The sequence below is a fragment of the Orbicella faveolata genome, unplaced genomic scaffold (genome assembly GCF_042242905.1).
Source record: "Orbicella faveolata isolate gen_17 unplaced genomic scaffold, um_ofav_v1 contig_47, whole genome shotgun sequence".
NCBI lineage: Eukaryota > Metazoa > Cnidaria > Anthozoa > Scleractinia > Merulinidae > Orbicella > Orbicella faveolata.
In genome coordinates, this window is record NW_028301577.1 from 9,661,802 (window position 1) to 9,684,359 (window position 22,558).

Here is a 22,558-nt window from a genome sequence, read left to right on the forward strand (position 1 = left end):
GGAAGAGAGAGGTCAAAAAAAAGGCAAACCGAAAACTCAAAAATAAGGCAAATAGTTATTAAATAAATTATTTCTCAAGCATACCAAGTGGTCTGAAATCGTCGGAAATTTAAAGTCGTCAAAAACGTCGTTATCAGTATGGTTATATAATAAAAAAATAATACATGGTTGCTTGTGGATATGGCACATCTCTTCTAGTGTTCAATTTTATATCTCACTTGTTTGCTGCGCTCACTCGTGAGATATCGAGTTGAACACTCGAAGAGATATTCCATATGTACGCGCGCCCATGGTTTATCCTCTATATATTTTACATTTTTTTTCTTGGTATATTTCTCTCTAGACATTGTATGGTAACTCCATATTCAAACTCAAAAAAGTGTGTTTTTTCTTTACATCTTACAACAAACGGTTGTATAGTATTCTTTGAAGTAGTTATGAGGAAACTTTAAGAGAGAATTTGTACATCATGCGGCTACAATTCTTTAGAAAACCTTTTGTTGTATTTTCCACGCATATTGCATCGACTTCGGACGCTTTACCTTTCTTTTCCCACTAGATATCTTTTTGTACTTAGCATCTTAGTTTTATATCATTTATCTTGACAATAAAGGCCTGAGGCTTGCACATAATAGTTTGGTCAACTAATGAGCCTATGGCCCTCTGAATAAAGAACGATTAAAACTTAATAAGAAGCCTAATTATTTAAAAAGCTAATTAAGTATTATCGCGAATTTTGATTTCCTTTTTGTAACATTTTTTAACGTTTCGTGAGGTTTCCTGTTTATATCATTCGCCCTTAAAGTGCGGCTTCGACTAATATTGCACTACCATTAGAACAGAAATTTGTTCAAAACCCCAATCCACCGTAGGAAAAATGATGGCGGATGTATATTTTACCACAAGGCCTTGCGAACCTAACACAGCCAAAAGGGTCAAAGAAAACCAAATTTTTACAATATACGTCCCTGTACTAAGTACATTAAGTATCCTAGGTTTGAAGATTGTTTAACGTTTCTGTGCGTTTTTATGAACGTTGTTTAGGTTTTCGTGCGCTAAGAACTATGGGAAAAATGTACCAGTCGCCATCTTTTTTCCTACGGAGGATTCAGTTCTAATCCCAACTAATAAACGTTAACCGGCTCCTGTGCAACTGGCATTTGGATGAAGCAGATTTGATGGCTCAGAAATAAGATAATAGCGTAAAGTTTTGAATTTCGATTCTATGACTCAATGTCTCGCGTTTTTTTGCTAATATTGTCGTCCTCCATAAGACTTATCCCAGTCCTCTTGTCGCAATTTCAAGCCTGGCGCACAAAACCTTGGGAGAAGTCATGACTCCTCAGGGAGGCGGGGGTGTATGACGAATGCAAGACTAAGATGTAGAGGGACTCTTTACTCACAGTGCACTAACCCCGGGCACTAACTGTGACTCAACATACGATGAGTTAAATTTACTTTTGTGTACTTCCTAGCTTGTAGCTGAATGAATGTATAATAAATACACGAAGATTCTAGTCAGTATTCACTTGACTGGGTTATCGATGCTGATAACAATGGGGTGACAGATCAACACGACTCTTATCTACGCATAATTAGCCAGCCAATTTAGAGCTTTGCTCGAGCGAGTGTACCTTTCAGGGAACTTCCCCTTCAGTATGGCAAATAGAGGGAACGATCTTTGAATATTTTGCTAAGAAAAATTTGATCTTGGGTTAAATTAAATCTTTTATTTATTTACTTTATTTTGTTTTGAATTTCGATCTCTTTTTACACTTGTTTCTGAAGGGCACTTAACGCTGTGTCAGTTAAAAGGAGGACTTTAAACCAGAGGAGGGCCGTACTACTGTGGTTTAGTTTAGACTGTGATTGTGCGTCTGCTTTGATAGTTTTGTCACTAAACACGGATTTCGTGCAAGCAAAACCAGGGAAGGGAACTCAGGACAAAGCAAAAACAGAAGAATACCGATCAGTCACTAAGTCACTCTGCCAGACCTTGCGTGACTCTTTAGTCTAGTCCCACATTTCTCAAGGGTACTAGAAAAATTGCATGACGAACGCAACAAGAATGTGATTACATGGGAGATAGCTATGAGAAACATTGCCTAGCATATGAGAAACATTGCCTAGCATATGAGAAACATTGCCTAGCATATGAGCATGTTTGCATGGAAAGTGGCCCAACCACAATCCAAATGTTTTAAACGTAAACTAAATGTAAAATTTAAATCTCAATTGTCATGAATTAGATTCTAGTCTCCTTCGCAGTCGCTGCAAGACCCAAAGAACAGCTATAAAGTTTACCTGGTTTCCAGGCTCTCTCTTCTTTTCCCCTCATGGAAGGCAGAGAGACTTTGAAGAAGACTAATTAGCTCCCTGTCCCTTGACGGTTGAAACATATTTTAATTTCACGATCAGAGTTGATAAAGAAACGTTCAGTCCTCACTTGAATACACCGAATATCACTTCGAAAACCATGTCTCTAGTCAGAGAAAAGTGGCAAACAAAAAGAACCACCATGTGCATTAGAGAATTGAAGTTTACGTTCAACTGAACGGTTTTTTCAGTAATGTAAAGTCTGATGCTTGAGGGGAGGTTGCAGAATTTATTGCTTTAACAACACGCTGAATATGCCCGTATTAAAGCTTGAACCAGAAGAATAAAAGAAAAATCTATCTTCTACTCCTTTCCTGCTGGTTGTTTTTATAGGTTCGATTTTCAAATGTTCACCCCACCACCACCCCCGTGCTCAAGGTCACGCAAAATAGATCTGCATGATAAATTCCAGCCAAGTAATTTTCTATTCAAATTTTGTTAAACCACCGCAGGCTATATTAACACCCGTCTAATCACGAACACGACAAGGTAACTTGAGAGATCGAAACTGAAACTTCCTTGATCAGTTTTCAAAGCAAGGATTTCACAACAGAAACCATGTCTGTCGTCAAGGAAAACTGGCAAACAACAAGACCCACCATCAGAGAAAGAAGCAAGTTTATGTTCAACAATGATCTCTTCAGCGATGTGAAGTTTGTTGTGCAAAAGGCCCATCAAGGCGAAAGTGAAAGTAAACAAGTGATTCCTGCTCACAAGTTTGTTCTGTCAATTAGCAGTCCTGTGTTTGAAGCCATGTTTTACGGTGAGCTGGCGGAGAGTCCAGACTCTATTGAACTGCCTGACTGTGAGTACGACAGTCTGTTGGAGTTGTTTCGTTACATGTACTGCGATGAAGCGATCTTGAGCGGAAGTAATGTGATGGGAGTGTTGTATTTGGCGAAGAAATACATGGTGCCTTCACTGGCTGATAAATGCACGGAATATCTGCAAGTTAACTTAGACCCATCAAATGTTTTCAGCATCTTTCCCTCTGCCCAGAAATATCAAGAGAAAAACCTGGTGGATGAATGCTGGAAAGTGATCGATGAACAGACAGAAGAGGCTGTGGAATCTGACGGATTTGCGACAATTGAGAGATCCTTACTTGAGTCAGTAGTTGAAAGAGATACCTTGTGCATTTCTGAGGTGGAATTATTCATGGCAGTCATGCAATGGGCGACAAAGGAATCGGAAAAGCAGGGTTTAGTAGCGGATGGTCAAGTAAAGAGAAGAATTCTCGGAGAGAAGATCGTGAAGGGAATACGTTTCCCATTGATGAAGAATGAAGAATTTGCCAGTGTGGTCCTTGACAGCAAAATACTCACTCTTGATGAGGTCACTGACATGTTCAAATGGTTTGCAGTAAAAGGCGCTCAAGTTGGATTTCCGGTATCGAAGAGAGCTGGTAGTTCCGGCCTTAAGCGATGTTTCAGATTTGGCTCAGTGGCGCCAGGTTGGAGTTATGATACTAGTTGGTTATTTTTTTCTGTAAACAAAAACATACTGTTGCACGGGGTCTACTTGTTTGGCAGTGAGGGTAATGATTACTCTGTGAACCTGACGATACTTCATTTGCCTAATTATGCTACTGTTGTATCTACTAAAGGTACATTTTCATCTTTGCGCAAAAGATCAAAGAATTATTGGGGCTTTGATGTTTTGTTTGACTCCCCTGTTTCTATAATTGAAGGCGACAGGTACGCTATTGAGGCTGTCATAAGTGGTCCTGACTCTTTTGGCGGAAGGAATGGTAATAGCCATGCCGAGAGTTCAGGGGTTACATTTAAGTTTAAAGATTGGACTGGTACAACTGGAGTAAAACAGGGACAACTTCCTGAGATTATCTTTAGCCTACAGGAGTAAATATTACAACAATGGGGCAGTGCGTTTGTTTTTCTTTTATTTTCTATAGAGAAAGAGTAAAAAGTACAGTTATTTTTTGCCACAACTGTTAATTAATATTTCCGCCTTTAGTTTTAATGGTAATTTCATTTAATGGCTTCAACGTACCATAGGACGAATAATAGTAAGATTATGTAGAACTCTCCAACAACAACAACAACAACAACAACAACAACAACAATAATCTTTATTTCGTGCCCAGAAAAATTTTACAATAAAAATAAATACATGCAATGTGAAAAAATAGCAATGAAAAACAGAGCAAAGCCACTTAGAAATAGCTAAGGCTAATCGGCGAGCTAAGTGGCTGGGCCAAGCGGAGAAAAAGGTATTTTTAAGCACAAGTAAGGTATTGTTCAAGCACATAAAAAAAGATTGTAATTTTGTTATGACCGTAATTTGTCACGGGTACATTCTCGAGTTGAAGGTGACAATGAAACTTGTACCTCAATATTTAAACTTTTATTTTTGTACCACCCGCTTCTCCCTTTTCAGTTCAGTTTGTACCCGGTATAGCTTTGTCCTCTTCGACTCTTCCCACTCATCACTGTATTTCGGTGAATGAACACTGGATATAACAGGAGAAGAGAGAGAGAAAAAATAGGCGAACGAAAACTCAGAATTTAGGCAACACTGGACGAAAAAATGGATTTACCAGGGTAACCAAACTAGAGCAAAAGTGTAGCAAATGCCACATTTGCACAAATTTGCTCAAATCTACTCAGGAGCAAAGATTGATATTGCACTAGATTTGCCACCCGTAGCAAAGACGGTAAATGCCACATTTGCTCAGGATTTGCGCCTTTGCGCAAAGTTGATGTGTAGCTGTAGATTTGGGGGGCATTTACATATGGCTCAAATGTGATGGAAATTTGTTTGTTTGAACTATCTCCACACATGACGCAAATAAGTGCACAAATTTGCTGTTTTGTTCGACGTTTGCCCCTATTGTATAAGCATGTAAACTTATTACTTTGGGGAGGTTAACGCAGCGTTGCAAATGTTAGCGAAGCATTAAAACTTAACAGTGTTTGCTTGTGTAGCAAAGGTTGTTCAAAATATGATTTATTGATCATGTTTGCACATGTTGGCAACTGCAGGCAAATGTGATAATTGACACATATTGTTTTGCGTAGCAAATATGAGCAAACTTTTAACATTTTACACGTTTGCTCATGTAGCAAATGTTACCAAACCCTTTATTTTGAACAATTTTGTTGGGGGGTGGCAAATTTGATCAAACTCTTAATATTGGGAAATTTTGCTTGGAGCGGCAAATATGGTCCAAATCTAATTCTTGAACAAGTTTGCTTGGGGTAGCAAATGTGATCAAACTCTCACTATTGAGCAGGTCTGCTCAGATATAACAAATATAACCAAAGTCCAAGTTGTGACCAAGTTTGCTCGAGGGGGCAAAATATGCTTAAACTGTAAATATTGAGCAAGTTTATCCAGATGGAAAATAAGTTTAAAGAGAAAATCCAAGTAAAGAGTCAAAGTCAAAGATAATTCAGCAGTTACATTCCTTTTATAATCAATTATTTATTTATTTATTCATACTCTGTTCACTAGGAGAAAAACAATAACAATTTACCAGCCATGAAAACAGCTGCTTTCATAATATTTTTCGTTTTTGCCATTTCACATCCTGGTCACAAGATTACAGTAAATATTATATATTATTATATGGAGAAGAGTGTTTTACTGGGAACTAAACCACTCGTAGATTCCATACGCCACTTCATCCGGGACCCGAGTGGCGTATTTTCCGTATGTCACCTTTGTGAGTGTCGTATCGTTCAATGACCTCACGATTCCCGCCTTTTGCTTCTGTTGAATTGGTTTCTCCATATAATAAAAAGAACATTACACGTTGGCTCGAAGATATGAATTTTATGTTCTCGTGGCAAGAACAATATCTCACGAGTTCGCTTCGCTCACTCGTGAGATATTGTTCTTGCCACTCGAACATAAAATTCATATCTTCGAGCCAACGTGTAATATCCTCTATATATGATGTACTATATGAGTCAGTCTCTACTCTATTGTCAATCAGATGATAACTATAAATAGCCCATCAAAGAAGTATAGATATTCTAGTTGGGCTTTCTCAGAGTTGCCTTAAACCTGTTTCAAAAAAGAAGCCTTTTGGGTTTGGAGTACACGTACTCAAAAAACGGCTTATTTAAAGCTTTCACTCCTAGACCAATTTCATCATGACAATATAAGTATTCACTCAAACTAAACTGTTTGTTTGGAGACGAAATCCTGTGATATTACTATTCAAATGGAATTTTTTAGCAAACTTTTTGCTTACTATTATTTGTTGATTACGATTTTACAGAAAGAAATTTTAATTCTGAGGGGGGAGGGGGTGGGGGAGGGAATTTCTTAGGAGGGCCAAGGTTAATTTTTTCTACCACTTCATTATCTGTTTTAAATATAACTGAGTCAATAGCATTTTAACAACTAATTTAGATAGCTAGTAAAAGAAGCATGAAAGAAAAAATAAATAGCATTTCTGTGATTTGTACTCAGCTGTAAAAAGCAAAGTACAATCATTATGAAACTATATACTTCACTAAAAATTAATTATTAATGCACTAATTAAGGTGGGAAGAGACAAAGTCATATTCCATTACTTCTGAAAACAATATGAAAACCTCAAGAATCAATACTTCATTTGATGTGTGAATATTTTACATATCCTCTTTGAACAAGTTTCAATCATTGACAACTGCAAGTGGACACTCAAGTAATTGTTTATTAATTATGTCACAAGTTAAGGCAAGCTGAGTACTACTCTGTTTTGAGAATTTTTTTATCAATGAACATAAAACTCTACATTTATATTAGTATTAACAGAAATAACAGTGATTCTTAGGAGATCCATCTTTCACTAATGCACCAAACTACATACTGAATGTCAGGAAAATGACCATCTTCATGAGAAAGATGTTGTGACTTAGGTAACCCTGTGCAGATGTAAGAATCACAACTTTTCATTATCAAAAAATAATATAATTTCAATATATTAAAATCTTTTAGATTCCTTACAAGTTTACTTTAGGTGTGTTAATTTTGCTCATGGTTGATGTTTGGCCTGCTAAGCAAATGGTTAAGGTGGATCGTCTTGGTTAATACTTTGATGAAGCTCCTCGTATTTTCCTTGTTGTAAGAAAGATAAAAGATCATAAAAACAAAGACCAGCACTTCACGGCTGTAAGTATTCCAATGCATATTTCAACACCACCCTTGCCATTGTACTGTTGGTGGTTATGGATGTATATACATGTTTGATCTAGCCTAAAAATATACTGCTGCCTCTCTTTGCTCTTTGTCACTACTGTCATGTTTCAATTATTGTCTGCATTTTAGCCTCAAAAATTCCATACTGTACATGTAAATCAAGGTTTTTAAATTGAAGGGGTGAGTGCAAAACCATGCTAAGTGACGATTTGGGCGAAAAAAAAAAAAATTCGCGAAAGGGCTTCAATTTTTGCATGTGGTCTTCAATGTAATAGGAAAACGCGGCCCTCTATTTTGGTCGCTGGTTTTTGCTTCGTGTTCGAGTTATAACGTATGCAAAAATACTTGGCTTTTCCTAGCCATGTCTTTAGGAGTTTATTTGTTGAACAGCAAACAGGCAGACTGTTTATAGTGTATGAAGTCAAAATCAAATCTCATAGCATATATAGAGCGGAAATCTGGGAACAGATTGTTTACGTCGGGTATTGTGACGTGAGCACAACACGTGAATCGATCGAGAGTCAAACGAACTTCCTCGAACAAAAAAGAGATGTGCCGCATTAGAGCTCTGTCAACTAATATCTTAAGCATTGTTTTAAAGTACCTTGTATGCCTGCCTGGTGGTTGAGAGGCATCATAAAGTCTCGATAAACCCGTAAGTCATCAGCACGTTTTAAAGAATCAAAATGTGTTCTGAAACTTCGAAGGCAGCTGATATATCGTAATCGTGTTATCGGCGTTCGAAGTCAGATCGAGCCCGGCAGCAAAGTCCAAGAGCAGTTCTTGCCAAAGAAAAATACCCTCTGGTGAGTCGTGGCCCATTTGCCAAGCGTTGCTAGCGTCAAAGTTTGGAAAGCGAGAACTGGTTTTAGACATAAAATTTGTCTTGTATCGACCGCCATGTTTTCCCGCGCACGAGGTGTAAAGACCCTTCCCGGCATGCATTGCGATCACGTTCTGCGGACGTTTCTCGAACTGGTAACTAGATTGTTTAAACATAAGAATGGCCAACAAGAAGATCTGTTAGATCTTATAACCGCGCTTTTAAAATTTAACTGTTTTCTTAGTACTACAGTCGCAACGCAGTGCATATTCCAAAGCAATCTTTGATGATTCATTGATTACTGTAGACATCACAGCACTTGATCAACATAAACTCTATTATCGCACCATCAGTCGTAGCCGTTGTGACATCTCCGATGACGTAATAGTCTTGATCTGGAAGTTTCTTCGGGATATGTATGGGCATGAAGATACGAACACTATTACAAACCGCTTTCTTTCTTTAAAGTCACGATTAAATTTAATTGTTTTTTTCCCTTGAGTTAAGGGTTAGCAAAGAAGTCACACGAGTCACATAATTCAAGAATTGCGTTATCTACGGCTATCTTTAGTACGGTGGTTATTTCCCTATCAATGACGTAATCTTTGCACGTTCTGACACGTTCTTTGCTTGGCTTCCAAACATTTAATTTTCTTTCCGATCTATGAATTCGCTGCGATGAAACAGTCAAAGGATTTACTTCATTTGCCTAAAACCGCAAGAAATACTCGCAAAATTACAAATAAATTAATCACCGTCGCTTCTGCCGAAATAAACTTGCAAAGTAAACACGATCTTATTTGTCACGTAGGGAAAGTGAAAGCTGCAACGTCAGCGCATTCCATGGCTGACGTAATACCTTTTTTCAGCGTATTTATTATTCCCTTTAAATCCAACGCTTTGATAAAGCGAAAAGAAAATATATTTTACCCACAAAAAAGAAAACAATATCCGTAAAATTGTTCGTGTGTTTGTTTTAACAGCTTCTGGCGGAAAAACATCACACGTTGCGTGACTCAAAGTTTGGCCGAGCGGAGGTCTGCGTCTGGTCACCGACAAAAAAAATACAAAAAACAAGATCTGTTAGATCTTATAACCGCGCTTTAAAAATTTAACTGTTTAGGTAGCGCTACAGTTGCAATGCAATGCACATTCCAAAGCAGTCCTTGATGATTCTTTTCTTACTGTAGACATCACATCACTTGATCAACACAAACTCTATTATTGCACCATCAGTCGTAGCCGTTGTCTCCCATGACGTAATGGTCTTAATTTGGAACTTTCTTCGGGATATGTATGGGCATGAAGATACGAGCACTAAACTCTATCCCGACCGTAGATTGAAAACGTGACAGAAAATTGGCGTTACTTTCGATTCTCACCAAATTTGGACAGTGGGATGATCTCATCATTAGCCAATTACAGGCCATTTCTCAGCTCTTTTCGTCATATCCCCCGCTCGGGAGAATTTTGTCAAGTTAGCTAATTTAGTATGCAAGCCACCGTAATGGCGGTCGCCCTCATCGAAATGTTTATTTGCTCAAAATTGGGGCAAAATCTTTCGGAGATGGAAGTCCGGACATTTGTAAGGATACAGAAAGTAATTTGGGACCAGTTGCTGGCTTCTAAGGCTTAATTTATCCAGAAGTAAGCTGTATTTTCGTTTTCGTGCCGAAAGCCACGCGGCGAAACATTATCGGCTTGTTATGCTCTCCTGTTCTGTTTTTTCTCTTGGTCATTTTTGTAGCCCGCCGAGGCCAGTCTTTCGTCCAAATCAGTTGAAAAAAGTTCGAAAAAGATGTTCCCATTCAAGTTTAAGCTCTCAGGCGATAATTGTGGAGTTTTTTGGCCGAAACGTCGGCTTTGTTATGTTCGTGTTTTTCGGTTGCTATGGGCGACCGTGGCTTCCTTTGTTAGGTCAAGTCTGGGGAGTGAGGTCACAAAAAAATTCGAATTAATTCTGGTTTTGTTCCATTTCGCTGAAATTTTAACACGATAAAACTGGATTGTTAACGAATAGATTTACCGCCTACCGATGTGTGGTAGCTATTAACGCTGAAGTGATATATCGCTTCGAAATCAGGGTTTTGAAGAGATTTTTTTGCAACGTGTGGGTTCGGCGTGATTTTGTAATCGGTTTTTGTTGACCCCGAAGGAAAAAATATCCGGAAAAGGTCGTTTCATCGACGATTCAAAGGAATATAAATATGTATATGTTCCGAGCGAAATTTCTACTGAAAAAATATAATTTTTGACGAACGCTGGGTTTTTAATTTTTTCCCGCGAAAGTCAGTATCGGAGATGAGATTTATTTAAAATGTTTCAACAGCTTTTGGCGAGTAAACATCACAGGTTGCGTGACTCAAAATTTGGCCGAGTGGAAGCTTGGGTCCGGTCGCAGACAAAACTGCGAAAAAAAAAAACCACGGGTAAACCATGAACCGCGCTCGGCCCATGGCCGCGCGGTTAAAAATAATAAACCACGGGTAAACCTAGAACCGCGCTCGGCCCATGGCCGCGCGGTTAACAAGTAGCGATCGATTGTAACATAGATCTGTGATCCAGGTTGCGTTGATTTTATTTCAAATCGGCATGATTTGTAGTGTTTTGAGCTTCTGGGATCAGCGGACATGCAGATGTATGGAGACCCGTACGTTGCGGAGAAGAGTTAATCTGTTAATCTGTCGGCCCTATTTATAGCGCGTTTTCACGTGAAATCAACATCATTGAGCTTATAAGTTGCGTGAAATTACCGTTTGCTGTTTTCTAAGTGAAACTAGCACCCTTACCGTCAAGCGTTAACGTGAAATCAACATTTTAACCTATTTAGACCTGAAATTAACATCATTGAGCTTATGCGCTGCGTGAAATTGACATTTTGCTGGTTTCTAAGTGAAACCAACATCCTTGCCGTCAAGCGTTAACGTGAAATCAACATTTTAACCTATTTAGACCTGAAATCAACATCATTGAGCTTATGCGCTGCGTGAAATTGACATTTTGTTGGTTTCTAAGTGAAATCAACCTCCTTGCTGTCACGCGTTAACGTGAAATCAACATCATTGAGCTTATAAGTTGCGTGAAATTACCGTTTGCTGTTTTCTAAGTGAAACTAGCATCCTTACCGTCAAGCGTTAACGTGAAATCAACATTTTAACCTATTTAGACCTGAAATTAACATCATTGAGCTTATACGCTGCGTGAAATTGACATTTTGCTGGTTTCTAAGTGAAACCAACATCCTTGCCGTCACGCGTTAACGTGAAATCAACATTTTAACCTATTTAGACCTGAAATCAACATCATTGAGCTTATGCGTTGCGTGAAATTGACATTTTGCTCGTTTCTAAGAGAAATCAACCTCCTTGCTGTCACGCGTTAACGTGAAATCAACATTTAAACCTTTTTTGACCTAAAATCAACATTTTTGAGCTTATGCGTTGCGTGAAATTGACATTTTGCTGCTTTCTAAGTGAAATCAAAGTCCTTGCGGACGCGGCGGGCCGATCCTTTGTTATGATAAACCGAGGCGAGACTTCGACTTATAACAAAGGCTTGGCTTGGCTATTATAACAAAGGATCGGCTCTGTTTATCATAACAAAGGCCCGGCTTCGTTTATTTGAAGACCTCGGCGGGAAAAGGGCGCTAGGTATTTTAATCAAAAGTGAACTTTGTCGAAAACGCTCCATTAATTTCGCATGCAGTTTTGTTTAGGTTAATGTTTAACAATGTCCCGTAGTTTTTCCGCTAAGCTTCGCTTCGTTTTCGAGATATTGCGTGTGCAGAAAAACCACTCGGTTTTCCTAGCGGCGTCTTTATTAAAACGAAGCAAAAACCAGCGACAAAAATACAGGACCACGTTTTTCTATTACATTGAAGACCACATGCAAAAATTCAAGCCCTTTCGCGAAATTTTTTTTTCCACCCAAATCGTCACTTAGCATGGTTTTGCACTCACCCCTTCAATTATTAATCAACCGGGTAGTCATGAGGTTCTGCACATAGACTTGTTTAAGTGTTGTTTTTCCCTGACAATTGCTGTAACAGTTCAGGATCAGCTGTGAAGAGGCACCAGCAAAACTCAAACACCCCTTTTAAAGCATACATAATCCTAAAAAGAAAGAGTGATTCTTCAAAGCTTCAACCAATCAGAGCTCGTAGTAAGATTCTAAACAAGTCTACACCATAGGCATGCAATTTTAGGGGCTAAAATACAAACATTTCTCTTCTACAAAACAGCGCCACTAAAAGAACGCAATGAAGGTTGGCTGTATTTGAAGAACCACAGGGGGTATGACTAGTCTGTGAATGCTTTGGAAGTTCTTACCATGTCCTTATAACAAAGCAAATTCAGGAGCATCATCTGGTGCCTTTCGCTCTGAAGGGGGACCATTCCTCCTCTTTATCATCATTGACTCACTTCTTTGTGACAGCCTTCTCTTGTATTTGCGATCAAGTCGAGAAAAAAGGCTGGTTAAATTTTCACTCCACATTAAAGGCCTCCTACGCAGGACTTTCCTTTTGGGTGCATCTTCATCCCTAGAACTTTCCTCTTCACCATGTGTATTGTCCTCAGATACTTAATGTTCTGAGGACATGTAATCCACACTCATGAATTGTTCAAAACCCCTCTTTTCCTCATTTGAAATTGACGAGGACTGTGCAAGGGCTTTCACTCTTTTTAGCCGTTTCTGTAACAAACAGAAATATTACCAAACACACTTGAGCACACTTGAATTTTTATCAATAGCTTCAGCATTACCCAACCTGCAGGCAGTGTAGTTAATCCAGGCAGAGACAGAAATAAGGAAAAAAAACTGCTTAAAAAAATTATGTTGGTTGGAAAAGGAAAGTTGAGTTAACTTAAAAACGAGAACAACTTTAAAAGAACAGAAAAGCTGAATGAAGAAACTTGAGCATCAAATGAAAGACAAAGAAGAGGCAACTATCTCATTTCTATAAAAATATCATCTATTTCTGTATTCTGTCCTTTTTTACTTCAAAGTAAGGTTAACAAAGATGTGTTCGACATATTAAATTGAGCAGTGATTTAAGCTTATGGAATAGCAAGATAATGCTTCCCCATTCCCTTCATTGTGATTTATATTTTAATTGTTTAAAGGAGGGCCACGAGTTTATCAGTCAATGACTGTAAAGTGTTTTTACCCTCATTAAATAAAGTTACTTACTTACTTACTTACTTCCCCATGTGTATTGTCCTCAGATACTGAATGTTCTGAGGACATGTAATCCACACTCATTGTTGCTTTAGCATTACCCATGTATCAGAAGCATGATGTTGCCTGGTTATTGTTGCTAGGGCAACAATAACCTGCTGTATAGACAAATTTCAGGCACATTTTCATAAGTGGTCACCACTTGATGTCCAGGAAGGACACATCACAAGATTGTTCACAAAACATATACTTGTCTTTGTCATAACTATTAAGAGAAACAACAAAATCATTTGACTCCCTAGCCACCTTCCTAGTTTAAAATACTGCATAATAGTTGATGCATAGCTGATTGATTTCTCTCAGTAACAGAAATGACTGTTGAGACAACAAAATTTAACATAACTCATCAAATTGGGATAGGTACATGTATGTTGAGTTCAAAAGTTAATTCAAAAACCTTGAAACCATGTTATGACCTTGTATGGTGTATAGCTGTATTTAAAAAAAGGCAATTTGTTGGTGGTATTGGTGTTCCACTGCATTACTACCATGACAACATTAATCAAAATTATACCATTAATAAACCCCATGGATTTGCCTTAGGGTTGGTCCTTATTAATAACAATGATGTTCCCAGTTTTGCAAAAATATGTAATATCAAATAGCACCATTTCTACTGAATAATTTATGTTGGCCTTACAGTAACCAAGGAGGTTCTACTCACTGTATTCTTCCTGCTTCTGATACATGCTCCTCAGCAATTCTTTCTCTTTCTTACCATCTTTAATTTTTTGCTGCTGTTTCTTGGTCCTAAAATGTGACCTCATGGCAGCTGTCATTTGGGAAAACAGACATTAAAATGCTTTCAAATAGTATAATTCAAGGCTGTAGTTAAAGGAAAATTGAAGGTTGGCAGCTCTCATCAAGGAAACCTGAGGTTCCTACATGTAGCTCTAACAGGCTTTCATAAAAATGAAATCAAACAAGTTGCCCGAAGGCAAAGCTTGGTTACCTGAGGCACCCAGCCTCTGATAGACAACAGCCTTTTAATACCTGTAACTTTATTACATTATAGCTTGAAGAATTAAGGTTCAGGTCAAACAAAGATTTGATGGCATAGAGTTTTCCATAGATACATTAATATATTTTACCTAACCAAATTGTACAGAAATATACTAACCTCGGATGAGAGTAACTGGTGTGGAAGTCTCTGTGCTTCGCACTCCATCTATTATGGCTGCATTAACAGCTTGGTTATCTTGGTGGTTAACCTAAATATGATTGCACAAAATGAGTTAGAAGTGTGGCTGTTTGAAATATTTCGTGAAATAAGGTACATAATATACAGCTGTATATGAGCTTAATATAAATGTACATGTACTTGACATTCTCATAAGGGGTCCTTGAAATGTACATGTATGGTTAATGTAAATCCACAGATTGTAATCATTACACCGAACAGTTTCATTAATTCAACTTGGCAAATTCTACAGTGAAACATCAGTATCAGACACCCTTTATTACTTTTTAAGTGGACACTGTCTCAGGTTGCAAAACTACCATCTAATTTTTACCTCAACAAGTGAAAAAACCTTTACAATGAATTCCACAGACACCTCTTTTAGGTACATGTAGATGCACACACAACAAGAAATGTTTTGTTACTGGTATCTACTTAAAGAATTTTGAATTATAAACTACTGTAATTACCTGAAACTCAGTGTGAGCATTAAGGACAACTACCAGTAACTTCAAGAGAAAATTCCCTGACTTTTATTTGATATTGCTCACAAACTATTGGATCAGAACTTTGCCCCAAACAAACAGTGTAGTCTGCAGTATTGTTATACAAAAACTGAGCCTGGGCCGCTTGGGAACAAACAAGAAGTTTTTCTCACTGCTCTTCCTTTATCAGTGGTGATAATGCGTAATGGATAATGTTTGCTTCTGGGTTGAAATCATTTTACTTTATTAGTTCAAACTCAACTCATTCTAGTTCAAATTATTATAGTTACAACAATTTTCTGATTTACAATGTTTGCTCTGTAGTAAAGGACATGACAAATGGTGCTTGGAGTCAAACGGTTTTACTTGGAAGGTTTAGACACCTGAAGATCTCTGAAACAATAATTGCCTATGGCAGAAAATCATATAAGGAAAAGCATGTATCAAGGCTGTGCTCTAAGGAGAATTGCAGGGTACATTATAAAGGTTCTTATTTAGAAAATCTCGGGTGCCCAACTCTTACAAGCTTTCATAAAAGTGAAGGTAAAAAGCTGCCCAAAGACAAAACTTGGTCGCCCTGATAACTTGCATGGCCACCAAGTCTCAACAAATTAATAAAACATAAACTTACTTTTGAGAAAGATCCCATTTAACATCTTCTCCATTCTCACCGGTCAAAGTACAATATACATCCCTTACATGGACCACTGCCACCAACACTAGCCGAATGGGCTATTGACCCGTGGCCCTTGAGGGCGAACGGTCTAATTGTTTTAGTATCACCCAACTAGTCGGACAGAAAAGGTAATAATAAAGTTACAAATGCAAGTTGAAGAAATATTTATTTGGGAATAAAACGAAAGAAAGCGTCACGCTCGATGGCGCCGATTTCGCTACTCGATGACTATTACTAATAGTCCCCTAGTAGCGTAGCCAATCAAAATGCGGGATTTGCATTAGTCCACTAGTTGGGTGATACTAATTCAACATATTTCGGCGGGAAAGTGCCGCAGCAGTGACTAGTACCAAGCTCGCAACTAAATTGTTTCCTATTCCATAGGAAACAAACAAGCCAATAGAACCTCGTTTAAATGGAGAGAGAACACCGCTGGCGAGCGTCGTCGTATGAGAAACGAAAGAAAGAAGGGGAAACGGCTTCAGAGGAGAAAAGCAAATGATCATAGTAAGCTCGAAGCGAACGCAGTCATCGAGGGTCTCGCCGAACGATTACATAAAGAATCGGAGCAAAACCAGCGACATCTTTTCCTTGCACGGAAATGCTATTTAAAATGGAAGACAAACAAAGATTTGTTACTTCGGGAGAACGGCGGAAGGGTACCCCGGTCGGCCTGTCTATATGGGACGGGAACAAAGGTAATTCCTAATTAAAAGTTGAACTTTTCCTTTTATTTGAAATACGTTCTGTGTTATTTAATTTAAGTTACAATATATATGTTCTTGCGTTATGTAAAGGGTTAAAATTTGCAGTGAATTTTTCATTAAGGTGTGGGATAACAGAAAAACACCTCATGCACTTTTGCATCTGATAAAATAGCAAAGGAATAGCAAACAGTACATTTGTCACAAACCTCGTTCTCTTAAAGTGGCTCAGAAGAGTTTCCTTATTTCTTGATACTAATTATGTGATGGGTCGATGCTACAACACTGTTTCATTTTTGAAAATGGTATCAAACAAATGTCCATTGTTCAACAAGTTTTGATAATTTTTATACTATTTAAGGTTTCCATAGCAACACTAAAGTATCTAAGAAACACCATTAATTTAGGCTTCATCTACCCGTAGCTCTGGAGCGAGTTCAGTGACCTCCATTTTTCATCATCGAATTTTAATTGGCATATCAAGATTCATCTGATTTGGTGGCCTTTTGGCTTAGTTTATGCACAATTGGGCATAAGTTTAAATATATGCACAAGGAAGGTGTCAAAGTCGTCAAGATAATGACAACACATGAAGTTTATAGACAGTGCCAGTGGTAGACTTGAGCAATTTCGTCCTGAGATTAAGGCTCTGGAAGACACTTTTAGAGAATTCTATAGATATTAAACAATATTTCAAGAAAAAGAAGAGGGGAGGGAAGGTTGCAGCCCCCTGGCAGCACCTCAGTTTGAATCTGCCCATGAGCACAATAAGGTGGCATGGGGAAGTATAGTTCTACAATATTATCAATAAAGCTACTGAGTATCACTTTTAAGTTGGTTAGTTCAGTGACATGTTTTTGTGTGCCTGTGTTTTAGATGTTTTCCTTAGGTGGCACAGGAGTTAATCCCAATGTTTCTGAAATTGAGTGGCATCACTTAATGTCCTACACAAGATAAAGATGGCCATGAAGTAAAGGTTCAACTTGGACAAGGCGTTTTCGGTCAGTGTGTGAAGAAGTACTACAAGGGCATTCCAGTAGCTGTCAAAGTATTTCATCATCTCTCCTCTTCTCAGGATGTCAGAAATGACGCTACTACTATGGCACAATGCTCGTATGCATCAATACCTCATTTGTGAAGTATATATGAAATAATTCATATTTGAACTGCGGTAGTAGATGAAAGTGAAGATTGATCATCGCAGTAAATTTTCCAATTTAAGCAATTGGAAGGAAGAAGCCTGAAAAAAAATCAGGGCTTCAACTGGATTCGAACCCGTGACCTCCGCGATACCGGCGCTCAAGTTGGATTTCCGGTATCGAAGAGAGGTGCTTGTTCCAGCGTTGAACGATGTTTCAGATTTGGCTCAGTGGTGCCAGGTTGGAGTAATGATGGTTATAGTAAATTAACTCTCCGTGTAAACTAAAACATACTGTTGAACGGGGTCTACTTGTTTGGTAGTGAGGGTAATGATTACTCTGTAAGTCTTACGTTATATCAATATCAGTGCCCTAGTTACGCTTCTGTCGTATCTACTAAAGGTACATTTTCATCTTTGCACAACAAATCAAAGAATTATTGGGGCTTTGATGTTTTGTTTGACCCCCCTGTTTCTATAATTAAAGGCATCAGGTACCTTATTGAGGCTGCCATAAGTGGTCCTGACTGTTTTAGCGGAAGGAATGGTAATAGCCATGTTGAGAGTTCAGGGGTTACATTTAAATTTGATGATTGGTGTGGTACCACTGGAGTAAAACAGGGACAACTTCCTGAAATTATCTTTAACCTACAAGAGTAAATATTACAACAATGGGGCAGTCCGTTTGTTTTTCTTTCTTTTTCTATAAATAAACAGGAACGGGAGTAAAAAGTACAATTAATTTTTCGCCACCACTTCTACAACATTTCTGTGTTTAGTTGTCCTTGTTACGCTAAATAACAGCTGTGTTTCCATAGGTAATCGTATGAATGCAAGCTCAATTATGAATTTACACTACGAGTCATATTTGAAAATTCTCTCAAAATTGCACAAGCCTTTAGGGGAGTGCAATTTGAAAGAATTTTCAAACATCACGAGTAGTGTAAATCCTTTATTGCTTGAGCTTTCATACGATTACTCAAATATCATCTGACTGAGAAAATTCCGAACGCGCGCGCATTTATTTGCACTGCAGTGCAAATTTAAAATTAACGATAAAATTGGCCTACTCTCAGGCAATCACAAAGAAGAAATTTTGTCAGTCATAAAATAAAGCTAGTAATTCCATGTAATAGCTTTAACGTATCTTAGGACAAAGATTTTCTAGCACTCGCCGTCAGAGGTTCGTAACGTGAGGTGTCGCCCACTCACATGAAAAAAAAAAAAGATTCTCATGTTTTATGACCGTGACTTATCACGCGACCATTCTCGAGTTGAAGGTCACAATGTAATTTGTACCTGTATATTTCAACTTTTATTTTCGCCCCACCTGTTCTACGTTTTCACTCCTTTTTGCACCCGGTATGCTACGATTATCAGTCGAGTAAGGCGTGACGAAATTTTGGTGACTAGGTTTTAACGTTCAACTTGTGTTGTTGTCACGGCAACTGGCTCCGTTTCCAGTGGCAACTTGTCGGCCTTTGACGTAAACCGCACGAAATTTAAGGCGACAATACTGTTACCAATAGACCTTGTTGCCCGTGGGAACACCGTAATTTTAAGTCCAAAAATTCGTCATTTAAGCTCCGTCGCTCCTTACTCAACTGATAATCGTAGTAGTTTTAGAAGTCAGCATCTGAGATCATGAGAAGCTAATGGATTTTTCTCATCGCTACTAAACTAATCATTTTCACCTTATTAGTAGTACTAGTGTTAGCGCGCCATAAAAAATCATCAACTACCGGTTGTCTTGAGTATTTCAGTCAGGTCTATGCTTTAATTGCTGCAAGGCACTTGAATTACCGCAAGACACTTGAATTGCTACTGGCAAATAGTAGATAGTAGACTGCAAAGTAGCTTTGTTAAAGCACACAGTTTACGAAATTTGGGAATATAAATTTATTATGGTATATTTTACAGACGAGGCGCTTTTCATTTTCATTGTTGTTACCATTTCCTGGCGCATCTTCGAATTGAAGTAGGGAGCAGGCGTTAGATGAAATATTTCCAAAGCCGATCCGTTCCTTGTAATAAATGTTCAGAGGTATACAGTAAGGGTGGTTGTTTATAAGGCCCAGTCCACACTACGCCGGAGAAATTTAGAAACGCGGCTCTATTTATACGGTTTGGCCTACCGTCCACACTAATCCGTCACGAAAACGGAGCTTTTCGAAAACTCTCTTCAAACCGGAGGAGTTTGAAAACGCTGTCTTTGCTGTGTCGTGTGGACGGAGAGCATTTTGGAAAAACATTTTCAAAAACGATGACGTCACGATAATCATGTGATTTCCCTGCATGAGTTTTCCTCAAACACAAATACAAAATGAGCGCTGATTGTTGTATTTTCAAATTTCTCCGGCATGGTGTAGACAGGGCCTAAGACTGATATCGTTTTAATTTATGGAAGGAGGTGTAAACGGTAAGCCGGTCTTCTTCGATTTTATCATGTTGTAGCGTTTTAAAACACTGCTTGCTAACCGTTAGCTTCAGTGTTTTTATACATTCTTATTACTTATGGCTAACTTTATTTTATCACAATGAATTGAGTAATTTTTGTATTGCTCTTCGGTGTTGTTTTATTTTTTAAAACGATAATGAAATTTAGAAAGAAAACGATTTCGGATTTGTGTTTGCTCTCTCGAAGGAATACATGTAAACGTCTAATGCGCAAGCATCACTTGATGTGAACTGCGCAAGTCCTTACATGAGCGCATAAATTTCTAGATCGTACTATGGTTTCAATCTGTTCATTATCAAAGAACGGGGCTAGACTTGTTGTTGAGAGTTGTTTATATCCGTGTAATCGTAAAGATGTAAAAGAATAGAGAAGAGCAGAGTTGAAAGCTGATTAAAGTAGTTGAAACCTCACAAGTTCCGAAGTGATGTTCAATTTTTGTAAAGGGCAACAGAGTTAATCCTTAGCAAAGTCCTTCTTTTACAACATTTATGTTTTTTCTTTTTTCAATTGCTACATCTTTTCTGTTTTAATCTCTATTGGGATATCTTCTCCTCTTCAAGGTTTGCTAAGTTCACGTTTACCCAACAGCATCGAGTTAAACAGTGAGTGTTGTTGTTCAGTGTTAAATGACTGACACTGAACACTCCCGTTCAGGCCTGAATGTTTTTTTCAGGCTTTAATTTCACAACTGCTTCAGTTGTGTGTATGACTGCGATGAGCAATCATGTCTTCATATCTTTCTTCTTAGGTCAAATATATGATCTTTCATATATTCATTTGCATTCTTCATCATCTACGGGTATATTACGAACTCCCAATGTGGCCAGCTCCCAGTTGGCTTGATAGCTCAGTTTGTAGAGCACTGCACCGGTATCGCAGAGGTCATGGGTTCGAATCCCGTTCAGGCCTGAATTTTTTTCAGGCTTTAATTTGTATATAACTGCGATGATCAATCATGTCTTCTTATCATATCTTTGAACTTTCATATATTCATTTGCACTGAGGACAATCTCCACGTCACATTAAGTCAGTGTTCATGGAGCCAGTAAATTTATCCGAGTTTTCAATGTATTTATTTTGTTATCGCTGCAATCCTACTGACAAAAGCACCGCTCATGAACAATACGTGGCTACCTTGATTGCGCTTTCGTTTTTAGTACAGTCCGGAACGTATCGACACTCACCAAAGGAGAAATACCGAGTGTTCGTATTAGAGAAGATTTGGTATCATAGATGTAGAGAGTATATGAATTCAGTTCTCTCTGACACCAGGTGAACTGTAGGCAACCATTCCCGGGAGATGCAACTGACAAAGACCCATGTTGGATGATAGGAACAATAAAGCTAAGAAGAATTATTTTGTTAATGGTTATTTTAACATGGCGGCGATGACGTCAGTTTCATGAGATCTACAGAGGTGTTTGTGTCATGCAGATGTCCGTAAAGAGAGGTTCGACTCACTGTGTTATAATTAAAGAATAATTTACTAAATAATAATGTTGCAAACTTAAATTACATATAGTGTGATGTGAGGGTTACGTTTCATATATTGTTCCTACAGTTTTGTTACATAATATACTGATTTGTTTGGATTTTTCAGAGAGATTTGCGACTTATATGTTTGTAAGCAAAACCAGGGAATCACGACAAAGCAAAAACACACGAATACACCAATCAGTCATTAAGTCACGCTGCCAGCAAGACCTGGCGTGACTCTTTAGGGTAGTCAGCGCGTCTTTCTCCAGGGTACTGGAAAGATTGCATGACGAACCCAACGAAAGCCTGCGGCATTAGCTCTGGGCACGAGAATGCAATTACAAGAGATAGCTGTGAAAAACATTGCCTAGTGTATAAAAATGTTTGCATGGAAAGTGGTGGCCTAACTACAATCCAAATTTTCTATAAATTATAATCGATTACAGGTAGCCACGTAGCCACGCAGTAATGTAATGTGACTATTTCTCGTTCTAAAAACGTGTAAAAACGATAGACTGTGCACAAACCATCCAGGTTTTCAAGGGGTACAACTTCGAGTGGCCTGGTATTTCGCAGTTACGTATACCGAGGGCAAATAAAGTGTTCGAAAACTTTCGTCCCAAAACCTTTGTCCGAAAAAAATTGATCCCACCGAAACAATACACCAGACTGCCATTAGTGACGAGAAAATGTTGCTGCTTACCGGGTAAATTGGGAAGGAATGTTACACCCGTTTTCAGTGTTACGTGCACACGCGACATCTTTCGACCATCTTTCGACATGCTATGTAAACGGCTGAAAGACCATTTAACTGTAAAACTCGCAATTTTTCCGGCTTTTTAATGAGTAAGAC

General features: G+C 38.3%; 1 protein-coding gene and 2 pseudogenes across 1 annotated transcript in view; 2 read left to right on the top strand and 1 right to left on the bottom strand.

Annotated features, from left to right (window-relative positions):
* LOC149097048 (uncharacterized) overlaps positions 1-22,558 on the bottom strand; it is a 347,996-nt gene that overhangs the window by 12,618 nt on the left and 312,820 nt on the right. The window lies entirely within an intron of this gene.
* On the top strand, positions 2,120-5,787 carry LOC149097051 (BTB/POZ domain-containing protein 6-B pseudogene; annotated as a pseudogene).
* LOC149097052 (uncharacterized) lies at positions 15,586-19,826 on the top strand (annotated as a pseudogene).